The sequence below is a fragment of the Mustelus asterias genome, chromosome 10 (genome assembly GCF_964213995.1).
Source record: "Mustelus asterias chromosome 10, sMusAst1.hap1.1, whole genome shotgun sequence".
In the NCBI taxonomy this organism is placed as follows: domain Eukaryota; kingdom Metazoa; phylum Chordata; class Chondrichthyes; order Carcharhiniformes; family Triakidae; genus Mustelus; species Mustelus asterias.
The window spans coordinates 10,462,512-10,485,041 of NC_135810.1; positions in this window are offsets into that span (position 1 = coordinate 10,462,512).

Sequence of the window (22,530 nt, forward strand, 5' to 3'; positions counted from 1 at the left end):
AAATATATCACCGTTCCTTCTCTGTCGCTCGGTCAAAGTTTTGAAGCTCACTCCCTAACAGCACTGTGAGTATATCTACACCTCATGGACTGAAACGGTTCAAGAAGCAGCTCACTACCATCTTCTCAAGGGTAATTAGGGATGGGAATTAAACACCTATATCCCACTAATAAATAAGGAAAAGACCCAAAGCTATATGGTTGACTCTTAACAGCCCTCTGAAATTACCAAGCAAACCATTCAGTTCAAGGGCAATTAGAGATGAGCAATAAATGCTGGCCTTGCCTGCAATGCCCACATCCCATGAAGGGATAAAACAAACTCAAGAAAATGTTGGCCAAGATAATATAACCTGTCATCATTTCAACTCAAACTCTTGGAGCTCATTGTGTCAAAATTTAAAACACAGAATGAGACCATTTGGCCCTTTAGTTTGTCCTGGTTCCATAAAAAAAACTATCCAATCACTCTCATTCGCCAGCTCTTTTCACCCGGCCCTGAATATTTTCCCTTTCAAGTTTTTATCCAATTCCCTTCTCAAATTTATTATTAAACCTGCTTCCAGCACTATAGATCAAACAATGGACTCTAGATCTTAACAACACGCTGCGTTAAAAAGAAATTCCCATCTTGCCTCTAGTTCTTTGGCCAGTTAGTTGGAATTGGTGTCTGCTGGATACTGACCCTTCTGCCACAGGAAGTGTTTGTCCTTATTTACTGGTGTAAAACACTTTGGGCGGGATTTTCTGGCCACGTTTTCCCCAAGGCCGGACAAACTCGCCCAAGGTCAATGGAACTTTGAATTTGCCCATTACAATTCCCCTGGTGGACAGGACGGTAAACTTTCACACTTTATGATTTTAAACACCTCTATTAAATCTCCTTTCTGTTCCATTTCACTATTATAGATGGATCTATATTGACACAATTTGAAATAATGTAAGAAGGTGGAAGAGAGAATGTCTGGGGTGCATGGGGTCCTTGATTATGCTGGCTACTTTTCCAAGGCAGTGGGAAATGTAGACAGAGTCAGTGGATGGGAGGCTGGTTTACGTGATGGATTGGGCTACATTCATGACCTCTTGTAGTTTCTTGCAGTCTTTGGCAGAGCATGAACCATACCAAGAATTAGATGGATTAACAAGGTAAATATGTAGGGTTCCGCAGATAGGGCCTTTATCAGTAAGTTGCTTTATCAGACAGTCGGTGCAGATTCGATGGGCCAAATGGCCTCTTGCTGCATTGTAGGATTCTATGATTCAACTAGCCAATAAGAATCCAATAAGGGCCATGGTACACTGATTGCCAACTTCAGGTACCAATTCTGAGACACCACAGTAGGTCAAATGTCCTCCTACTGTACAGTGCTATATGCTGCATGGTTGTCTCATTCTGTGCAGGCACTCTTCTGCCTGACCAGTGGTCTTCCACTAAGGCTTCTTTAAAAAGCTCCAGGAAATGTTTGAGTCTTTGGCCTGGATTTTCACCGAGTCCACTTGACTCAGTACCCTTTAAATTAGTGGGTGGGTCCTGATTCCAGAACTCCCCACCCCATTCCCAGGCTGTCCAGTTCCAGGAGTGTCTCTGAAGGGTGCGAAAGGCTTCCTGTCAGAAACCTGCATCCGGCAGTGCCAACCTGGCCGGCTCCATTGTGGAGATAGGTATCTCCTTGTCGGCATTTTTCATGGAATTGGGTTAGGTTTTACCAAGAGTCATGGTTCAGCCCCTGAGAGGATTTACGAACACAAATGAGCATAAGAAGATCTTTTAAAAGATACATTTAAAAGGCCCCCCTCATACCTCCCATGCCAACTTAAGCCTCCATCCACCCTTATATCCTCTCATACCCCCTATGTCAAGTTTGCCCTTCCAACCACCCCTTCAGGCCTCTTGGATCCTTAATGCCAAGTGCTGCCTTCCTCTCACCCCTATGGGTCCCCTCAAAATCCTATGCAATCTCAGCCTTTCCAGTCATCCCGATGTCCACTCATACCCCTACCCTAATCTCTGCCCTCCCACCTACCTCTTCAGATCCCTCATGCATGAGAGGTGACCCCAATGTCCTGGAAAGACACAGGGGAAGGAGGGGGGCGGATTTGGTGGTATGGATGGTGCACAGAGAGTGGTTGGAGGGTGAAGGGGATGTGAGGAAAGAGGGGACTTTGTGCTGTTTCTTTCACCAAGGCAAAGTACCACCATATTGAGGCAGGCCATTTAAACAGCCCACCTTCACACTTGGAGCCCCTATGGCTGCTTCTGCACTTCTTCCTGGGTGGACTGGCCTGATTCCAGCCCCTACCCGCCTCCCCCAGCAGTGGCGATCCCGCCTTTACGGGCACTTTCTCCACAAGCGGGTGATTCGAGCCTGGAATCTTCTCAACTCTCCCTACCCACCTTGCGGATGGAAATCCAGGTTTTTCTTTCCCTTTGAGCCCGAGAAAAGTGAGTCTTGAATGCTTGAAATGGAGAAGTGTTCACTCTCCATCACAAGTATCCTATGACTTGATGGGTATAAAGGAATAAAATAAGAATCGAAGAACATACGGAACAAAATGTAAAGGCTTCAATCAACATTGCAACTGTAAGTATACCACTACTTCCTGCCATGGGTAGTGACCTTGCCTCTCAACCAGAAGCTCCAGATTCAATTCTGACTCTAGGATTTGATGGCCAAGGAAGGTGCATTAAGGACATGGCCAAGCCAGTTGGGTATCAACCCGCAAATCCTTCCAACACAGGCAAATGTCAGGGAGTGGGAGAGATTCCTGGTCAGCCAAGTGATGACTATGTAATTACCCATCCATCTGACAGTAGAAAATTGTAGCTTCAGCCATTGCTACCCATAACTCCAGGCTGGGTGGCATGGTGGTTAACACTGCTGCCTCATGGCGCCAGGGACATAAGAACATAAGAACTAGGAGCAGGAGTCGGCCATCTGGCTCCTCGAGCCTGCTCCACCATTCAATAAGATCATGGCTGATCTTTTCATGGACTCAGTTCTACTTACCCGCCCACTCACCATAACCCTTAATTCCTTTACTGTTCAAAAATGTATCTATCCTTGCCTTAAAAGCATTCAATGAGATAGCCTCAACTGCTTCACTGGCAGGGAATTCCATAGATTCACAACCCTTTGTGTGAAGAAGTTCCTTCTCAACTCAGTCCTAAATCTGCTCCCCCTTAATTTGAGGCCATGCCCCCTAGTTCTAGTTTCACCCACCAGTGGAAACAACTTCCCTGCATCTATCTTACCTATTCCCTTCATAATCTTATATGTTTCTATAAGATCTCCCTCATTCTTCTGAATTCCAATGAGTATAGCCCCAAAGTTCGATTCCCGGCTTGGGTCACTGTCTGTGCGGAGTCTGCACGTCTGCATGGGTTTCCTCCGGGTGCTCTGGTTTCCTCCCACAATCCGAAAGATGTGCTGGTTAGGTGCATTGGCCATGCTAAATTCTCCCTCAGTGTACCCGAACAGGTGCCGGAGTGTGGCGACTGGGGGATTTTCACAGTAACTTCATCGCAGTGTTAATGCAAGCCGACTTGTGACACTAATGAAGGAATTTTAAGAGTGAACTGTAAAACACCATTAGCAACTTAAAACCCGAGAACTCCTGAGTGTTTTGAAGTTTGTAAGGTGGAGATAATGCAGATGACCAACCCTGATCCTAATGAAAGCAAGAACACTCATGAGGTCATTAGGCCTATACCTGCTCCAGTTTCTTACATTCCCTTAGCAACAAAGGGAAAATGACAGGCTTATGAAGAGCTTTGTTATGGACATTGATTTAGCCATTATTGCTGCATAGTGCATTTGCTGAAATAAAACAACTTGCCCTCTAAGAATTCCTATATTGCACTGAAATATTTACTCCGAGTGTGTAATTTTCACTCCAGCGATGTTTGCCACAGGATTGTCTGATTATGAAATGGACTGGTTAGGGATTGCTACAGTAACATTGACAAACAGAACACACTTCAGTTTCTTGCTAAGCCCTGAAGCTTTATCTGGATTTTGACCACTGGGACTGCAGCTTTTACCATTTCAAAATTGCTCCACAAAACATTCTCCATTGTTAATGTGGTGATAGTCACTTTATCCCATTTTATCCCATTAGACTATAACCAAACATAATTAGGAATATAGCTCCTATGGCCCTGATAATCTCCAATGCACCAATATGTTTTCCAACATTTTCTTTCTCACTAAAGCTCCACACAACTTGATGTAACATATGAAGCGATTACGAAAACCAAGAAATCTGACCTCTTTTTTTTATAATTTAAGAGAGAATTTCTTCAATCTTGGACTTCTGGATTTTCCCACAAGGCAAAACAATTTACAAACCAGTTTTCTGCACTTCTCCCTCGCTAGGGAAGCAGGATGCACTGAAACAAGAACTGCAGTGGTGTGGGAGGATCCAACAGCAACTTTTCAAAGTAACTAGAGATGGGCAATGAGATCATAAGACCATAAGACATAGGAGCAGGATTAGGCCACTCGGCCCATTGAGTCTGCTCTGCCATTCAATCATGGCTGATATTTTTCTCATCCCCATTCCCTTGCCTTTTCCCCATAACCCCTGATCCCCTTATTAATCAAGAACCTGTCTATCTTTGTCTTAAAGACACTCAATGACCCGGCCTCCACAGCCTTCTGCGGTAAAGAGTTCCACAGATTCACCACTCTCTGCCTGAAGAAATTCCCCCTCATCTCTGTTTTAAAGGATTGTCCCTTTAGCCTGAGGTTGTGCCCTCTGGTTCTATTTTTTCCTATTAATGGAAACATCCTCTCCACGTCCACTCTATCCAGGCCTCACAGTATCCTGTAAATTTCAATAAGATCCCTCCTCATCCTTCTAAACTCCAACGAGTACAGACCCAGAGTCCTCAACTGTTCCTCATACGACAAGCTTCATTCCAGGAATCATTCTTGTGAACCTCCTCTGGACCCCTTCCAAGGTCAGCACAGCCTTTGATACGGGGCCCAAAACTGCTCACAATACTCTAAATGGGGATCTGACCAGAGCCTCAGAAGTACATCCCTGCTTTGGTATTCTAGCCCTCTCGACATGAATGCTAACATTGCATTTGCTTTCCAAACTGACGACTGAACCTGCACGTTAACCTGAAAAGAAGCTTGAACAAGAACTCCCAATTCCCTTTGTGCTTCTGATTTCCTAAGCATTTCCCCATTTAGAAAATAGTCTATGTCTCCGTTCCTCCTTCCAATGTGCAGAACCTCACACTTTTCTACATTGTATTCCATCTGCCACTCCTATGCCCACTCTCCTAGCCTGTCCATGTCCTTCTGCAGCGCCCCCCCCCCCCCCCGCTTCCTCAATACTACCTGTCCCTCTACATATCTTTGTATCATCTGCAAACTTAACAACAGTGCCTTTAGATCCTTCTTCCAAATGGTTAATGTATATTGTGAAAAGTTGTGGTCCCAGCACCGACCCTTGAGGCACACCACTAGTCACCGGCTGTCATCCTGAAAAATACCCTTTTATCCCCACTCTCTGCCTTCTGCCAGTCAGCCAATCCTCTATCTATGCCAGGATCGTACCCTTAGTACCATGGGCTCTTACCTTATTTAATAGTCTCCTATGTGTCAGATCAACCTTGCCCTGGTCGACCACTCCTCTCCACTGGAAAATGACAATCTGTCTTGGTAAAACAGCACCTGAGCTGCGAGTGGATAATTCTGCCTCATCTCTGATTTGGGGACTAACTGAATCTTTAGATCTGAAAATGTACTGAATGCTCAAAATGGTGAGGTGCTGAAAGCTGTTAACATCCTCAAGATGTTAGACAGCGATTTGGTAAGAAATGTCATTACACGACATACATAGTAAACAGGATATTGTTTTGAACTCTGGTGCTGGCTCAAGATGGCTTAAATGAACTGGTTGGGGATTGCTACAATAACATTAATAAAGAGAGAAGACTTCAGTTTTTTCAACTGCTAAGCCCTGAAGCATTATCTGGATTTTGACCATTGGGATTGCAGCTTTAAGCATTTCAAAATTGCTCCTCAAAACATTCTCCATTGTTAATGTGGTGATAGTCACTTTATCCCTTTTGCTCCCACTAGAATATAAACAAACATAATTAAGAACGTGGCTCTTATGTCTACATTTGCACGCGCAATTTGATACCGCTTTCTGTTATATAGTAAGAGTTGAAATCGGATGGTGGCTTTTCTGAAAATGGAGCTGGGATTCAGGAGGATAACAAGAACGAGACTTGATTTGAAAAGTAGTCAGCTTCATGTTGTCTGGGTGCAAATGTATACTGTGGCCGTTAACACAAACTTGGAGCACTATCACTCCATCCAAAAGCCTCTTTATGTTTTGCTCTTTAATCTAATTGCCCTTGAGCTGTATGAGAACTTTGAGATTTCAAGGCAAGTTAGAGCAAAACTTTTTCTTTTAGTTAAGGCAAAATACTGCCGATGCTGGAATCTGAATCAAAAACAGAAAATGTTGAAGAAACTCAGTGGCCGTAACTCTATCACCTCGCCGGCCATGGGATCAATGTGGGCGAGGATCCGACAGCTGACATCTCCGTTGACCTTGAGCGGGAATTTCCGGTCTCGCCCAAGCGAGGCCACAAAATCCCACCCAGTTGGTCTGACAGCATCTATGGAGAGAGAATAGAGCCAATGTTTCGAGTCTGGAATGAAGGGTAATCCAGACTCGAAACATTGGCTCTATTCTCTCTCCACGGATGCTGTCAGACCTGCTGAGTTTCTCCAGCATTTTCTGTTTTTGTTTTTCTTTTAATCATTTTCTTTGCCCCTTCAAATAGCAATTCCAATTGGCCAGTTATTGGATCATTTTAATGGCAGGTACATGGGGTTTATTCCCTCCTGCTGTCTTAGAGGAGGATATTGACTTCAGAAATTAACATGAGAACTCGATAACTCAGCAAGCACTGAAAGAGTATCTGCGCTCGCCTAATCCTCAGTCATGTGTTGTCTATTCTTGTTTCTATGCTGGAGCTATTTAAAAAGAAAACAGTGCAATTCATCACAGAGCTATTTAAGCATTTACTGAAGAGATCAATTTCAGTATCCTGTGGTTTGTGTGCTTCAGCTGCTGATCTCTGCTCTGCGCCTTAGGGTTCCTGCAATTCACAAGAGAAGGGTGAACAGTGGAAGCCAGCAACATTCTTCAAATCTATCTTCAGAATCAGAGTTCAATAGCATGAATTGTAATGTTCAGCCGATAGCCTGGAGTTTTTGAAGATTGAATACAAAACCAGCTTCTTCCTCAGTATGTTGGGTAGAATCAACACCATGGAAGGCAAACACTTTCTGTTTATCGCAAAGGCCCTGCTTTCACCTCTTTACTTCTGTAATATTAACTTCTTCTGCCTGTCCCTTGCTGCTCAAACCCACAGCCATGGTTTGCTCATCTCCTGACTTTACTCCAGTGTTTTCCTGTTTGACATGCTTTATCTAATGTCATCCATTTTCGGTCTAAAGATTCAGTTAGTCCCTAAATCAGAGATTTGGCACTGGCAGCTCAGATGCTGATTCGCCAAGACAGATTGCCACTTTTCCCAGTGGGGAGGAATGGTTGACTAGTGCAAGGCTATTCTCATTGCCCATCTCTAAATGCCTTAAAAAGTTGGTGGTGGATCCTCCCACACCATTGCAGTTCTTGTTTTAGTGCATCCCCGTTCCCCTGATGAGGGAGAAGTGCCAAAAACTGGTTTGTAAATTGTTTTGCTTTATAAGGTCACTCATCAGATTCAAAATGATCATCCTTTTGTTCGAATCCCTCCATGCCCCCTACCATCTCTCTGTAACCTTTCCCCAGTGCTACAAGCCACGCCTCATCCTTGCCCTCCCTCACCACTCGTCCTCCACACAGCCAACCTCCCCACTCTCCCCGCCTCCCGCCCACCCCCACACCCTGCACTCCCTTCACCTGTTGTGCTTGCAGTCACCCTGACTCAAGAGCACGAGGATTCCACTTTCCATTTTGCTTCCCCACCTTCCTTTCTCCTTTCACCAAGATGTTGAGGTGATCCTATGTATGGCTTGTTTCATTTAAGCAAATACTTCACCTTAAGATACTTCTGCCTGTGCAATTACATTTAAATGCTAAGATTTAAAAAAAATAACTAACACTTGACTACATTTTAAAACTCAAAGGGCATGCTGGATTAGCTAGAAATTGACTGCATTTTTGAAAAGTACAATGCCAACAAAATAGGCTTTTCATAAGCCAAACAGAGTTTTTCATTAACAACATCTGCAAGGCCTGTGTCTCCAAGTTAGAGACAGCATGTGCAAAACCATTTCAATAACAAAGCGTTTGACAAAGTCCCTCATGGTAGGCTAGTGAAAAAGGTTGGATCTCATGGGATAAAGGGGAAGGTGGCTAGATGGGTGGAGAACTGGCTTGGTCATAGAAGACAGAGGGTGGTAGTGGAAGGGTCTTTTTCCGGCTGGAGGCCTGTGACTAGTGGTGTTCCGCAGGGCTCTGTATTGGGACCTCTGCTGTTTGTGATTTATATAAATGATCTGGAAGAAGGAGTAACTGGGGTGATCAGTAAGTTTGCGGACGACACAAAACTGGCAGGACTTGCAGATAGTGAGGAACATTGTCAGAGGCTACGGAAGGATATAGATAGGCTGGAAATTTGGGCAAAGAAATGGCAGATGGAGTTCAATCCTGATAAATGCGAAGTGATGCATTTTGGTGGGAATAATGTAGGGAGGAGCTACACGATAAATGGAAGAACCATAAAGGGTGTAGAGACGCAGAGGGACCTGGGTGTGCAAGTCCACAGATCTTTGAAGGTGACGTCACAGGTGGAGAAGGTGGTGAAGAAGGCATATGGCATGCTTGCCTTTATAGGACGGGGCATAGAGTATAAAAGTTGGGGTCTGATGTTGCAGATGTATAGAACGTTGGTTCGGCCGCATTTGGAATACTGCGTCCAGTTCTGGTCGCCACACTACCAGAAGGACGTGGAGGCTTTGGAGAGAGTACAGAGGAGGTTTACCAGGATGTTGCCTGGTATGGAGGGGCTTGGTTATGAGGAGAGATTGGGGAAACTGGGGTTGTTCTCCTTGGAAAGACGGAGGATGAGGGGAGACTTAATAGAGGTGTATAAAATTATGAAAGGCATAGATAGGGTGAACAGTGGGAAGCTTTTCCCCAGGTCGGTGGTGACGTTCACGAGGGGTCATAGGTTCAAGGTGAAGAGGGGGAGGTTTAACACAGATATCAGAAGGACATATTTTACACAGAGGGTCGTGGGGGCCTGGAATGTGTTGCCGGGCAAGGTGGTGGAGGCGGACACACTGGGAACGTTTAAGACTTATCTAGACAGCTATATGAACGGAATGGGAATGGAGGGATACAAAAGAGTGGTCTAGTTTGGACCAGGGAGCGGCGCGGGCTAATTGTTCTTTGTTTCTCGTTTCAAGGCTTCATTCTATGATCATCTTGCTGGTGCCAGTACAGAGCGAGACTGCGGATAGTTGGGAACCTGTCTCGGGGGCAGGGAATTCAGATGGTGTTCGTAAAGCAGAAGTGGAAATGAATAGGGTTGGGAAACATTTTCTGATCAGGGCCAGTGTGATCTCCTGGACTCGTTTCGATCGCCTCAGGGGGTCGGAGAGGAATTTCCCAGATTTTTCTTTCCCCATATTGGCCCTGGGGTTTTCACTCTGGGTTTTCGCCTCTCCCTGGAGATCACATGGTCTGGAATGGGGGGTGGGGGTGAGTTAATAGGTTGTGATGAACAAAGCATCGTATCTGTGAGGGACAGCTCGGTGGATAGGATATTAGGATGTAGATAGGCTGGAAAATTGGGCGGGGATCCTGGATTCAGGATTTAATCCTGGACCGGGGAGCGGCGCGGGCTTGGAGGGCCGAAGGGCCTGTTCCTGTGCTGTATTGTTCTTTGTTCTTTGTTCAAAGACATATATTGTAGTTCCAGCTCTGTGTTTGCAGTTCAGTTTCGCTTTGTTACCGAGTTGCGGGTACAAGATCAGTGCAGGGAGCTAGCAGTGAAAAAGCCAGTCTCTCTCCAGTTTTTCTCTTCCTTTTCGCTTCTGTAATGATCTGATTTTCTTTAAGTTCTGTTCAATAAATAATTTCATTTCAACATCATACCGAGTGCTGCCTGCTTCTATTCAAAGGAATTAATGGACCATACAAATGCTTTTCTTTTTATTGCCCCCCCCCTCAACATTCTCATGGCTCACAAGAATTTATTATTTCGAACAGTAATTGTATGCAAAAGACGTTATATACATGGAAGTTGTTGTTGTTAAATGACTAAATGTTGCTTATGGTTTCTCGGGTTATGAGGATCATTGGATATTATTGCCCTTTTTTCCCTCAAGAAGGTAGTAGTAAACCTTCCTTGTTTCCTTCCCAAGGGATTTTCACAGTAACTTCATTGCACTGTTAATTTAAGCCTACTTGTGACACTAATAAATAAACTTAAACTTGTGGACTGCTGCAGTCTATGTGGTCGCAATGCTCATTATAATTTGAATGGTTGGATAATGAAGAGATAAATATGGCAGCAATTTTGCTATCTCAGTGAAAAATATATACATTCTTTGAGTAATTAAGAAAGAATATTTGTGTTCAAGTCATGACAACCCTGGCCAATATTGTCCGCACTTGAGAACAACATAGGCAGATGTTCCAGCAGAGTCACGTTTTTAGGCTGTTCCAATGCACTTCATGGTCAATTAGTTTTTATTCAACTGTTCATTTCTTGGTAAATGTAGCGGCTAATTTGCGTTCCTGGCCCCTCAAACAGTAATGAGATAAATGACAAATGGATGTGGGGGTTTTTTTTGCTAGAGTTGGAAGAACCAGGAATGTTGGCCAGGGTTTGAGAAGAACTACCCTGTTCCTCTGTCCTGCCATCGGATCTTTGTCATATCCCCAACAGGCAGATAGAAGCTTGGTTAAGCGGCATCTACGATGATACAACACTTCCTCAGCTATGCGTTCAAAGTCTGGAGAGGACTTGTCAGAGGGCTCGAACTCCACTATTATTCTGAGCTGCTGCCCACTGCATAGAAGCAAAACATTTGAAGTTAAGTCGCACAAATAACATTTTGGGGCAAAAAAGAATAAAATGAAAAGCTCCTCCTGTAGCTCGGCGGTAACTTCGAATCCAGTTTCGTATTGAGCCAAGCAAAACAGCCATACCTAGTCCATCACATGTGTTAAATGACCATCATTCAACTAGGCAAGCAGTTAATATGTTACAATTGGTCTTGCGCTAGGAAGAACAGGAGTGTGGTGTTCGGGGCAGGGGGTGGGGAATCAACCAAGGCTGCCACTGATAATTACTATTCAGTAACCCTTTCTGAAAAGTGTACTCGTGTCGATATTAAATAGGGATCAGCGGTTATTAGATTCAGGCCTCTGGCATTGGTTCTTAGGCATTTGACTTCACCAAACAGCCTGTTTATTGACACTATCCTCTTTTTCAGACATTTCCTTCTCAATCTCGATAGATGCAGGCAGCCTTCCATACAAAACATCGTTGAAGGTTTTCTTAAGCCGAAAAATGAACAGTTGAAGAAAAACTAATTGACCACGAAGTGCATTGGAATAGCCTAAAAAAGTGACCCTGCTGGAACATCTGTCTATGATGATCTCATGTGCGGACAATATTTGCCTGCGTTGTCATGACTTGAAAGCAAATATTCTTTCTTAATTACTCAAAGAATGTATATATTTTTCACTGAGATATCAAAATTGCTGCTGTATTTGTCTTTTCATTATCCAACCATTCAAATTATAATGAGCAAAAAGGAAGAGAAAAACTGGAGAGAGACTGGCTTTTTCACTGCTAGCTCCCTGCACTGATCTTGTACCCGCAACTCGGTAACAAAGCGAAACTGAACTGCAAACACAGAGCTGGAACTACAATATATGTCTTTGAACAAAGAACAAAGAACAATACAGCACAGGAACAGGCCCTTCGGCCCTCCAAGCCCGCGCCGCTCCCCGGTCCAGGATTAAATCCTGAATCCAGGATCCCCGCCCAATTTTCCAGCCTATCTACATCCTAATATCCTATCCACCGAGCTGTCCCTCACAGATACGATGCTTTGTTCATCACAACCTATTAACTCACCCCCACCCCCCATTCCAGACCATGTGATCTCCAGGGAGAGGCGAAAACCCAGAGTGAAAACCCCAGGGCCAATATGGGGAAAAAAAAATCTGGGAAATTCCTCTCCGACCCCCTGCAGCAGTCCACAAGTTTAAGAATATTTATCAGTGTCACAAGTAGCCTTACATTGACACTGCACCATTTCACAGTTCTTTCTAATGTCCCTCATAAGCATGAAGGAGCTTTGTCAAGTAGAATTGGCTCCTCTGACGCCATTTTGGACACGGTGCACTCAGTTATTTTCACACAACTAATCCTCATGTTTATTTCCAATGATGGATTCCATTTTTTTTACATTTCATTGATTTGAGGTTGTTTGGATGGACAATATGGATTTGCATTCCAGGTTTTCTCTGTATTCACTCATTCCACTACAAATGTCAACCATTTGCAGGGTTGGCACAATGGTTAGCACTGCTGCCTCACAGCGCCAGGGACCTGGGTTCAATTCCAGCCTTGGGTGACTGTCTGTGTCTATGTGGGTTTCCTCCAGGTGCTCCGGTTTCCTTCCACAGTCCAACAATGTGCAGGTTAGGTGGATTGGCCATTCTAATTTGTCCCTTAGTGTCCCAAGATGTAAAAAGGGTAAAAATGTGGGGTTACGGGGATAGGACCTGGGTAAGATGTCCTGTCGAAGAGTTGGTGTGGAATCGATGGGCCGAATAGCCTTCCTCTGCACCATATGGGATTCTATGACTGTATCCTGTTTCTTACTCCTGAATATAAACTCTCTGAGGTTGTAATTGTTTTGAAATCCATGCTTTTGTCAGACTTACGTGAATGGTCAAGTTTACTTGTAAATCCTATTACACTGGGTGTTGTGCTTTCCATGTTTTCCCTGCTGAATGCTTCTAGGTATTATTTAGTATGTTGACTATTTTTTATTCATGCTTATTTACTCATACTTTCAATCCTTTTAACATCCTTGAGGGTGCACACTTCTTCCTTGATAATCCTCTGACTGTTGCAACACTGGAATCATTTATTTCAATTGTATTAGTTCTGATGGCTATGCTCATATCAAGTGTCTTCTTTCCCCCTCTAATCACTTGGCGTGCATTTCTGGGAGGCTTCAATGTTTCTCACGTTACTTACAGTGGGTTTTGACGTGTGATTTTTCCTGATTACTTGTATCACCATATTAATCCAATGCATTTTTCACTACTTCAGTCTGCATTTGCTTGTCCCGAGATTCTCGGCCTTTTGGCTAACATCAAGCATCAGATCAAGTCCAAGATCTTGTCAGCTTGGATTTTGTTTGTTTATCTTGTGGGGGCCTTGAATTGGATTCAATTGGAACATAGAACATAGAACATTACAGCGCAGTACAGGCCCTTTGGCCCTCAATGTTGCGCCGACCTGTAAAACCAATCTAAAGCCTATCTAACCTACACTATTCCAATTCCAACATCATCCATGGAATGATCCAATTGGAATTTGAATTTGATTTTTGGAACAAGCAAGAAATGGATTTGGGTTTGCCTGGTCCATTCTGAGCATTGGCTTTGTAACTTTAAGAGTGGAGTACCCATTTTCCAATGTGGGGGGCGGCGGTTTGTGCAGTGGCACTGTCTGCTCACAGCGCTAGGGACCCGGGTTCAATTCCAGCCTTGCGTCACAGTCTGTGTAGAGTTTGCACATTCTTCCTGTGTCTACATGGGTTTCCTTCAGGTGCTCTGGTTTCTTCCCACAACTCAAAGATGGGGAGGTTTGGTGGATTGGCCATGATTATTTGTCCTTTAATGTCAGGGGGATTAGCAAGGTAATTACGTGGTGTTATGGGGATGGGGACTGGGTGGGATTGTTGTTGGTGCAGACTCGATGGGCTGAATGGCCTCCTTCTGCTCTGTAGGGATTCTATGATTCTATGATTTTCGCTGCATGGTTAGCAACATGTCCCATCAACTGAGGCGTTTCCGTACAGTCTGCTCCTCTTAATTTGAATTTGCTCAATTCAAATTATTTGTTTATTTAATTGAAATCTCACAAGGAAAGCCTTCCGTTTTCTGGTTTGCCTAAGTTGCTTCATTCATCCGGTGGGGTAGTTGTAATTATGGAAATGACAGGCGCAGAATTCGACAATGTGGTGTTCACATTTTTCTATCTAAATGGAACCCGCAATTGACTGAGGGCATGGAGTTTGTGAAGCGATCCATCAGAGTATTAATTCATCCCGGGTCAAGTAAAACTTGGTCATGATGTTAATAACTGTCAGTCAGGGTTTCTCCAACTTATATCACACATATGTTAACTGGATCATTGCTCATTACCAGATAGATATTGAGCTTATCATTTGTGGCATCCTTCACACCCTACTTCAGAAGACAATCATGAATTACACTGACCAGCTTAGATATTAGACCAATTGAGCATTGATACATAGCAAGTATCAATGTATTGTACCAATAGATTCTCTGCATAAATTATGTTTGCCACTGTGAAAAAATGTTTTATGCAGTCACTTCTGGACAATATCATGCAATAAGATAGCTTTTTTGCTTGAATGAGTTGATAAGCGGAGCAAATGTAATTGATTTTCACCCAGTTACAGCTGAACAAATAGTGCACCCCATCGTTACACCACTGGAGTAAAATTGCACCATTGAATCATAGAATCATAGAATCCCTACAGTGCAGGAGGAGGCCATTTAGCCCATCGAGCATGCACTGATAACAATCCTGCCCAGCCCCTATCCCCGCAACCCCATGTATTTATCTTACTGGTCCTCCTGACACTAAGGTTCAATTTAGCATGGCCAATAAACCTAACCCGCACATCTTTGGACTGTGGGAGGAAACCGGAGCACCCGGAGGAAACCCAATTAAAACAACTGAACTTAAGCATTAGCCTCAAAATGATAGGAAGTAATCTTCAGGGAAGTGCATGTTAGGAATTCAGGCCTGGATTTTTGCAATGGTGCAGAGACTTTCCATCATTGCAAGAACAGTGGATGAGCACAAAAACTGCAAGCCTCATTCCAAACACAGCAACTACCACTTTTGTGGCCATGGGAATGGGGTTGGATCACGTTCCATGCATATGCATTACATGAAGGCAGCTGCTCCCAGAAAGCATTCGTGTCCTCCACTCACATATGATTTTGGTGGGATGATGTCTGAAACTCGGCACATGCACACCAGACCTAGTGGGAGCAGATCTGAACTTTGGTGGATTCATTCGGATAGCCAGAGTACTCTTTTGGAGAGGTGAGGTAACCCACTGCATATGGTCTTGAGACACTTTTGGGAGTGGTCAGGTTCCCTTTGGAAGAGGCAAGATGCCCTTTAGGATTCCTAAAATTAGGCATGAATGTGAGTAAAAGGTAGATAAACTCATTGCAACTGTGAAGATAATGGAGCTGTCCAAAATTACTGTCAAATGTTCGGGATGAACTGTCACTAAGCTGTGAAGCATTTAAAATTCTTCCATTTACACTCTTCGAAAAAAAAACTATCTGTAGTGATAAATAGATGTGTGCTGATGTAAGACTTAGGCTATCATACCAGATTAGTGCTGCCTGACTGATTTCACAACAATTCATTACCACCATAAGATGCCTGCCATTTCATAGTTTTATGGATTGCTCCAAGTGGTCATGGACTTTTGAAGTGGGACTATGAACACCAATGCTTTTTTTTTCAGGGATTATCCAATTGAATGAAATATTTGTTCTTATAAGGGATAATGTACTTGAAGGAATGTAAATGTAGTAATTGTTTTTTATGAATGAGGTTTTTTTAAAAAATAGACACTTATTTTAATAGATACTACAATAACACTTTGATACTTTATTTCATGTAATTTTGGAATGGATACTGAGGTTTGCCCAAGGTGGATACTGGATGGCTTGATGAGGTAGGTATAAAGGCAAAGGTGTTGGGTTGAAGCATGAGTTGGCACTAAGCTGGTATAAGAGCTATAAAGATCCATGAAGTGGATGGAGGATAGGTGGGCTTGGGGGGTATGAGGTAAAATGGTGTTGGGTGGGTGCCATGTGGTGAAATGGGTGGGTTGGATGGGACATGGACATGAGGAGGGGTGAGGTGGTGTTAGGAGTGAGGGCTGCAGGGTTGTTTATTCAAAATCTTTGAGAACGTTCCAGTGCCCCAAGTAGACCTTCCACCCAACCTCACTTCTGTACGTGAAAACCACCACACTCATTCTAGAGTTGCAAAGTATGACTCCAGGAATCCCACCACCTGGAACAAATGTCCAACCTACTGGGCCTTTTTCTCCCGGATTGGGTTCGTGGAACCATAAATTGTCCTGACTCTGCACTCCCGGCGCAAGAGAGAAAATCCAGGCCTAAATGTAGAAATCCGTGTGCCTGAACCATAACCTCTTCAGGAGTTTCTGACTAATGATTCCAATGTTTGGAAAATCAACAGTGTCACAAATCAAACATGCTGACCTTTGAACGGAGTCCTCTGATCCATTCAGTGACCCTTCACACCAAGAGCAGAATGTTATAAATTTCAGATTATCCAGTTTGGTATCAATAATAAAAAGACAGATTATTACTTGAATGGGTGGAAATAGAGAAGTGGATTCTCAATGAGACCTTGGAGTCCCCGTGCATCAGTTGCTGAAAGTAAGCGTGCAGGTACAGCAGGCAATAAAGAAGGCAAGTGGAGTGTTGGCTTTGTTGGAGTAAAGTCAAAATTAAAGGACACAAAATGGTTATATGGCACAAAATGGACTCTGGGAAAAGACATTAAGATGCACTGACTTGGGCACAGACATTACACAAAGAGTTAAAACCTATTAGTGTTTAAATTGCTGCAGGAAACAGATCAGACCTGGAGGCGCCTTAGCTTTAGATAAAAGCAAGACCCAAAACAAAGAGTTTTGATAGCGAGGTCAGTCATTGATGGGGGACATAAATGCATAAATGTATCTACTCTATGTACAACGATGTGTTAACTGCCAATGTCCTTGTCTACTCTATGTGTAACGATGTGCTAACTGTCGATGTCCATCTTTGTCTATTATTTGTATAACGATGTGCTAACGGCTAATGTCCATACTTGTCTATTGTTTGAAAAGTATAAAGATGCTCAACTGCCATTGTAAAGTTGAGAAGGTAACTGCATGCACTGCGGAGAGCCCAGCGCTTCTCCCAAAGCTTTGTCCGATAAAACTGTGTGTTGAACCTTTGAGTCTGACTCCGAGTGGTAATTTTCCCACAACAGCTTTATAGTGAGAGGATTTGAGTATAGGGATGGGGATGTTTTGCTGCAATTGTACAGGACGTTGGTGAGGCCACACCTGGAGTATTGTGTGCAGTTTTGGTGTGCTTATCTGAGGAAAAATGTCCTTGTTATAGAGTGAGTACAGCGAAGCCTTACCAGGCTGATTCCTGGGATGGCAGGTCTGTCATATGAGGAGAGACTAAATTGATTAAGATAATATTCATTGGAGTTTTGAAGAGTGAGAGGAGATCTCATAGAAACTTATAAAATTCTAACGGCATTAGACAGGGTAGATTCAGAAAGAATGTTCCTGATGCGGTGGGGGGGGGGGGGGGGGGGGGGGGGTGGTGGTGTTGGAGTCCAGAACTTGGGGTCATAGTTTGAGGATAAGAGGTAAATCTTTTAGAACTGAGGTGAGGAGAAATTTCTTCACCCAGGGAGTGGTGAATGTGTGGAATTCACTACCACCGAATGTAGTTGCAGCCAAAACGTGTCTGATTTCAAGAAGAAATTTTATATAGTTCTTGGGACTAAAGGGATCAAGGAGTATGGGAGGAAGGAGGGATTAGGATATTGAATTTGATGATCAGCCATGATCAAGATGAATGACGGAGCAGGCTTGAAGGGCCGAATGGCCTAGTTCTGCTTCTAATTTCTATGTTTTGATGTTATTTCTGAGTTTCTGTGTTGCACACAAGTTGACATGTTGCCCCCAAACCCAAGCAAGCTCTCTATTTCCTCGCCCAACAGTCCCTTCTGGTCAAGTACTCAGCACCTCCGTTAGTAGATCAATGCTGATAGTTGTACACTGCTTCCAAACCATGGGGGCAGGGGGGGCAAACCATGGGGGCAGGGGGGGGGGGGGGCAATGTTACTTAAAGATCATATTTACAAATAACTTTTTCATTGCTTTACTACCGGTATATAGCCATAAAGAAAAATGACTAAAATAATAGACGACAGAAGCTGTGACGATTCTGTGCCTTTAAGAAATGTATTTTAATCATATGTCTCTAAAGGTCTTTCGAGCAGTTCCTTTGCAAGATTTTATTGACACCATTTTGTCTGTAGCCGGTGTCCTCTAATTGTTACTGAAGCAATATAATGGACATCATGTTTATTTTCAATCACATGAACATACTTGCTCTTTGTGCCAAGTCTAGAAAGGGGTGTATGTATGTGGGATGTTGTTTGACTTGGAACATCATAGTTAGCTAGTTCTTAAGGTATTTACTACATCATGTTTGATTCTTGTAATTGGTAAAATTAATGTTAAATCTTTTTTATTATATTTTAACTGTGTCCTGAAATAAACTTTGTTTGAGAAAAGCTCCCTAGTGGGTCACTTGAATACACTGTCCTGGGGTTTTATGATCTTTTGGAATTACTGGGTGGATCATAATTAAGAGATTAGGCACTGCCAGATGCTTCCTCCCCACAGAAAAGTCCAAGTTTTTAGTTTTGGGTTAGTTGCTGTTCGAAGCTAGTGGAAGTAGTCTGTGTGTTTCTGTCTCTCTCTCCCTACTGAGACGAACTGAAAGTTTCAGGACTGAGAAGCCTTAGAGTTTTAATCCAACATTCAAAGGACCAATTCACAACAGCTGTTAAAAATCTGCAAAAGCCAGCATCACATGAACATACTTGCTCTTTGTGCCAAGTCGAGAAAGGGGTGTATGTCTGTGGGATGTTGTTTGACTTGGAACATGATAGTTAGCTAGTTCTTAAGGTATTTACTACATCATGTTTGATTCTTGTAATTGGTAAAAGTAACGTTAAATCTTTTTAATATTTTAACTGTGTCCTTAAGTAAACTTTGTTTGAGAAAAGCTCCCTAGTGGGTCACTTGAATCAAACCAGGAGTGAAACATCTTGTGCTCACCGTAATGTCAAATTCAAAGGTTGGAATTTCCAGCCTGGGTCTTAACAAAGCACTGAAGGGAAGGGAGACATAGCCCTTGAGGTTGCATTTGCAGCTGCTTTTGGACTGTGGGATGGGCAATGTTACTTAAACATCATATCTATAATCAACTTTTCATTGCTTTACAGCTACATAGAAAAATAACTGGAATAGTAGACAACAGTAGCACTGAAGGGAAGAGAGAGACATAGCCCTTGAGGTTGCATTTGCAGCTGCATTTTGGACTGTGCACAAGGCCATCAATCAAATTCTACAAAGACAGTCTAGCAGATGGCTTAGCCTCTTCCATCAGCTTGGCCAACTTCCAGGCCAACGATGCCACAGTAATAACTCTCCAACTGCCCCCTAGAGAACAACAGAGTTGGGCTGGTGTCCCACGTAACAGCTTCAATTTGGTTGGCATTCTTACTAAGGAGCAAGAGCTAATGAATGTCGATTTCCAGAGATTAATGAGAGCAATTAACAGCAATTTCCAGAGTGTGTATTGAAATATCGCTTAGCCCTTTGGAAAAATGCTGCAAATTTAAGTCATTTCACCCAACACAGGACCTCTTTTATTTTGCATGTAACTAACTTTGTTAAGCTTTGCATTACATAACACAATGAATTATCACAACATTTCAGCTTCTTTTTTATTCATTCATGGGGACATGGGCGTTACTGGTTGGGCCAGCATTTATTGCCCATCCCCAGTTGCCCTTGAACTGAGTGGCTTGCCAGGCCATTTCAGAGGGCAGCTGAGAGTCAGCCACATTGCTGTGGCTCTGGAGTCACATGTAAGTCAGACCAGGTAAAGATGGCAGATTGTCTTCCCTAAAGGACATTAGTGAATCAGATGGGTTTTTCTGCCATTCGGGAATGGCTTCATGGTCATCAGTAGATTCTTAATTCCCAATATTTTTTTAAAATTCAAATTCCACCATCTGCCGTGGTGGGATTTGAACCCGGGTCCCCAGAATATCCAGTTTTTGGATTAATAAGCTAGTGATAACACCGCTAAGCCATTGCCTCCCCCTTGGTCCGGGCAATTTCTATCTATTGCTGCATCTCCACTTTAAGTAAATGCCTTAATAATCAATAAATGAAATAAAAGTAGAAAATGATGGATTTGCATTAATTGGCATTCAAATTGTAGGCTCAGCTAACACCGTTGTTGAAACATTCCCAGTATTTTCTCTTTTTAATTTATCCGCTGTTATGGCTATCTCGGTTGAATGATCTGTATTAATAAGAACAGCAGATTTTTGTAGAGACAGAAATAGGGATGAAATATCTGACGTAAATCTGATATTACGGATATCAAAAGATCCCTGAGGGACTCCCTTCAACCACATAGTATTATTGACGTGCTCCAGAGCTTGCCCCACTCATAGCCAAGCTTTTCTAGTGTAGCTACAACACTGACATCTACCTGGCAATGTGAACAATTGCCCAGTCATGTCCTGTCCTCAAAAAGCTGGTCAAATTCAACCCAGCCAATTTCCATCCCATCAGTCTACTTTTGGTCATCAGCAAAGTGAAAGAAGGGGTCATCAACCATGCTATCAAGTGGCATTTACTTCGCAATAACCTGCTCATTGATGCTCAGTTTAGTTTCCGCCAGGGGCACTCAGTTCCTGGTTCAAAGGTCAACAGAAGAGCTGAGCACTACAGCTGAAGTAATAGTGACTGTCCTTGACATCATTTGATGGAGTATGGCAAAACTGGAGTCAATTGGAATTGGGGGAAAACTCTTTGCTGATTGGTGTCATTCCTAGCACAAAGGAAGATGGTTGTGGATGTTGGGAGTTAATCACCTCAGTGCTGGAACATTGCTACAAGAGTTCCTCAGAGTAGTATCCCAGGTCCAACCTTCTTCAGCTGCCTCATCAAGGACACCCCTTCATCATGAGATCACAAGGGGGATGTTCACTGATGATTGCACAACATTTAACATTATTCGCTACTACTCAAATACTGAGCAGTCAAAGAACAAAGAACAGTACAGCACAGGAAACAGGCCCTCCAAGCCTGTGCCGCTCCTTGGTCCAACTAGACCAATCGTTTGTATCCCTCCATTCCCAGGCTGCTCATGTGACTATCCAGGTAAGTCTTAAACGATGTCAGCGTGTCTGCCTCCACCACCCTACTTGGCAAAGCATTCCAGGCCCCCACCACCCTCTGTGTAAAAAACATCCCTCTAATATCTGAGTTATACTTCGCTCCCCTCACCTTGAGCCCGTGATCCCTCATGGTCGTCACTTCTGATCTGGGAAAAAGCTTCCCACCGTTCACCCTATCTATCCCCTTCATAATCTTGTACACCTCTATTAGATCTCCCCTCATTCTCCGTCTTTCCAGGGAGAACAACCCCAGTTTACCCAATCTTTCCTCATAGCTCAGACCCTCCATACCAGGCAACATCCTGGTAACCCTTCTCTGCACTCTCTTTAACGCCTCCACGTCCTTCTGGTAGTGTGGCGACCAGAACTGGACGCAGTACTCCAAATGTGGCCAAACCAGCATTCTATACAGCTGCATCATCAGACTCCAGCTTTTATACTCTATACCCCGTCCTATAAAGGCAAGCATACCATATGCCTTCTTCACCACCTTCTCCACCTGTGTTGCCACCTTCAAGGATTTGTGGACTTGCACACCTAGGTCCCTCTGTGTTTCTATACTCTTGATGGCTCTGCCATTTATTGTATATCTCCTCCCTACATTATTTCTTCCAAAAATATAGTCTATATCCATATGCATCAGGAGCTAAACAATATTCAGGCTTGGAGTAATAATTAGCAAGTAACATTCATGCCAAACAAGTGCCAGGCAATAACCTTCTCCAGTAAGAGAAGTTCTGACGCTCTTCCCTTGACATTCAATAGCATTGCATGGATTACCTAAACCAAATCCCCTAACTTGCAAAATCCTGGGATTTCCATTGGCCAGAAATTGAACTGGACCAGACAAATAGATATTGTGGCTACAAGAGCAGATCAGAGGCTGGGATAATAACTTACCTTTTGATTCCGCAAAGCCTGTCCACTACCTGCAAGGCACGAGTATTGGAATACTGTACCACGTGCCTGGATGGGTGCAGCTCCAACAACACTCAAGAAGCTTGACACCATCCAGGACAAAGCAGCCCGCTTGGTGGGCACCCCATTCACAACCTTAAACATTCAGTTCTTCCACTAGTGATGCACATTGTGTACTATCTACAAGTTGTACTGAAGCAACTCCCCAAGGCTCCTTTGACA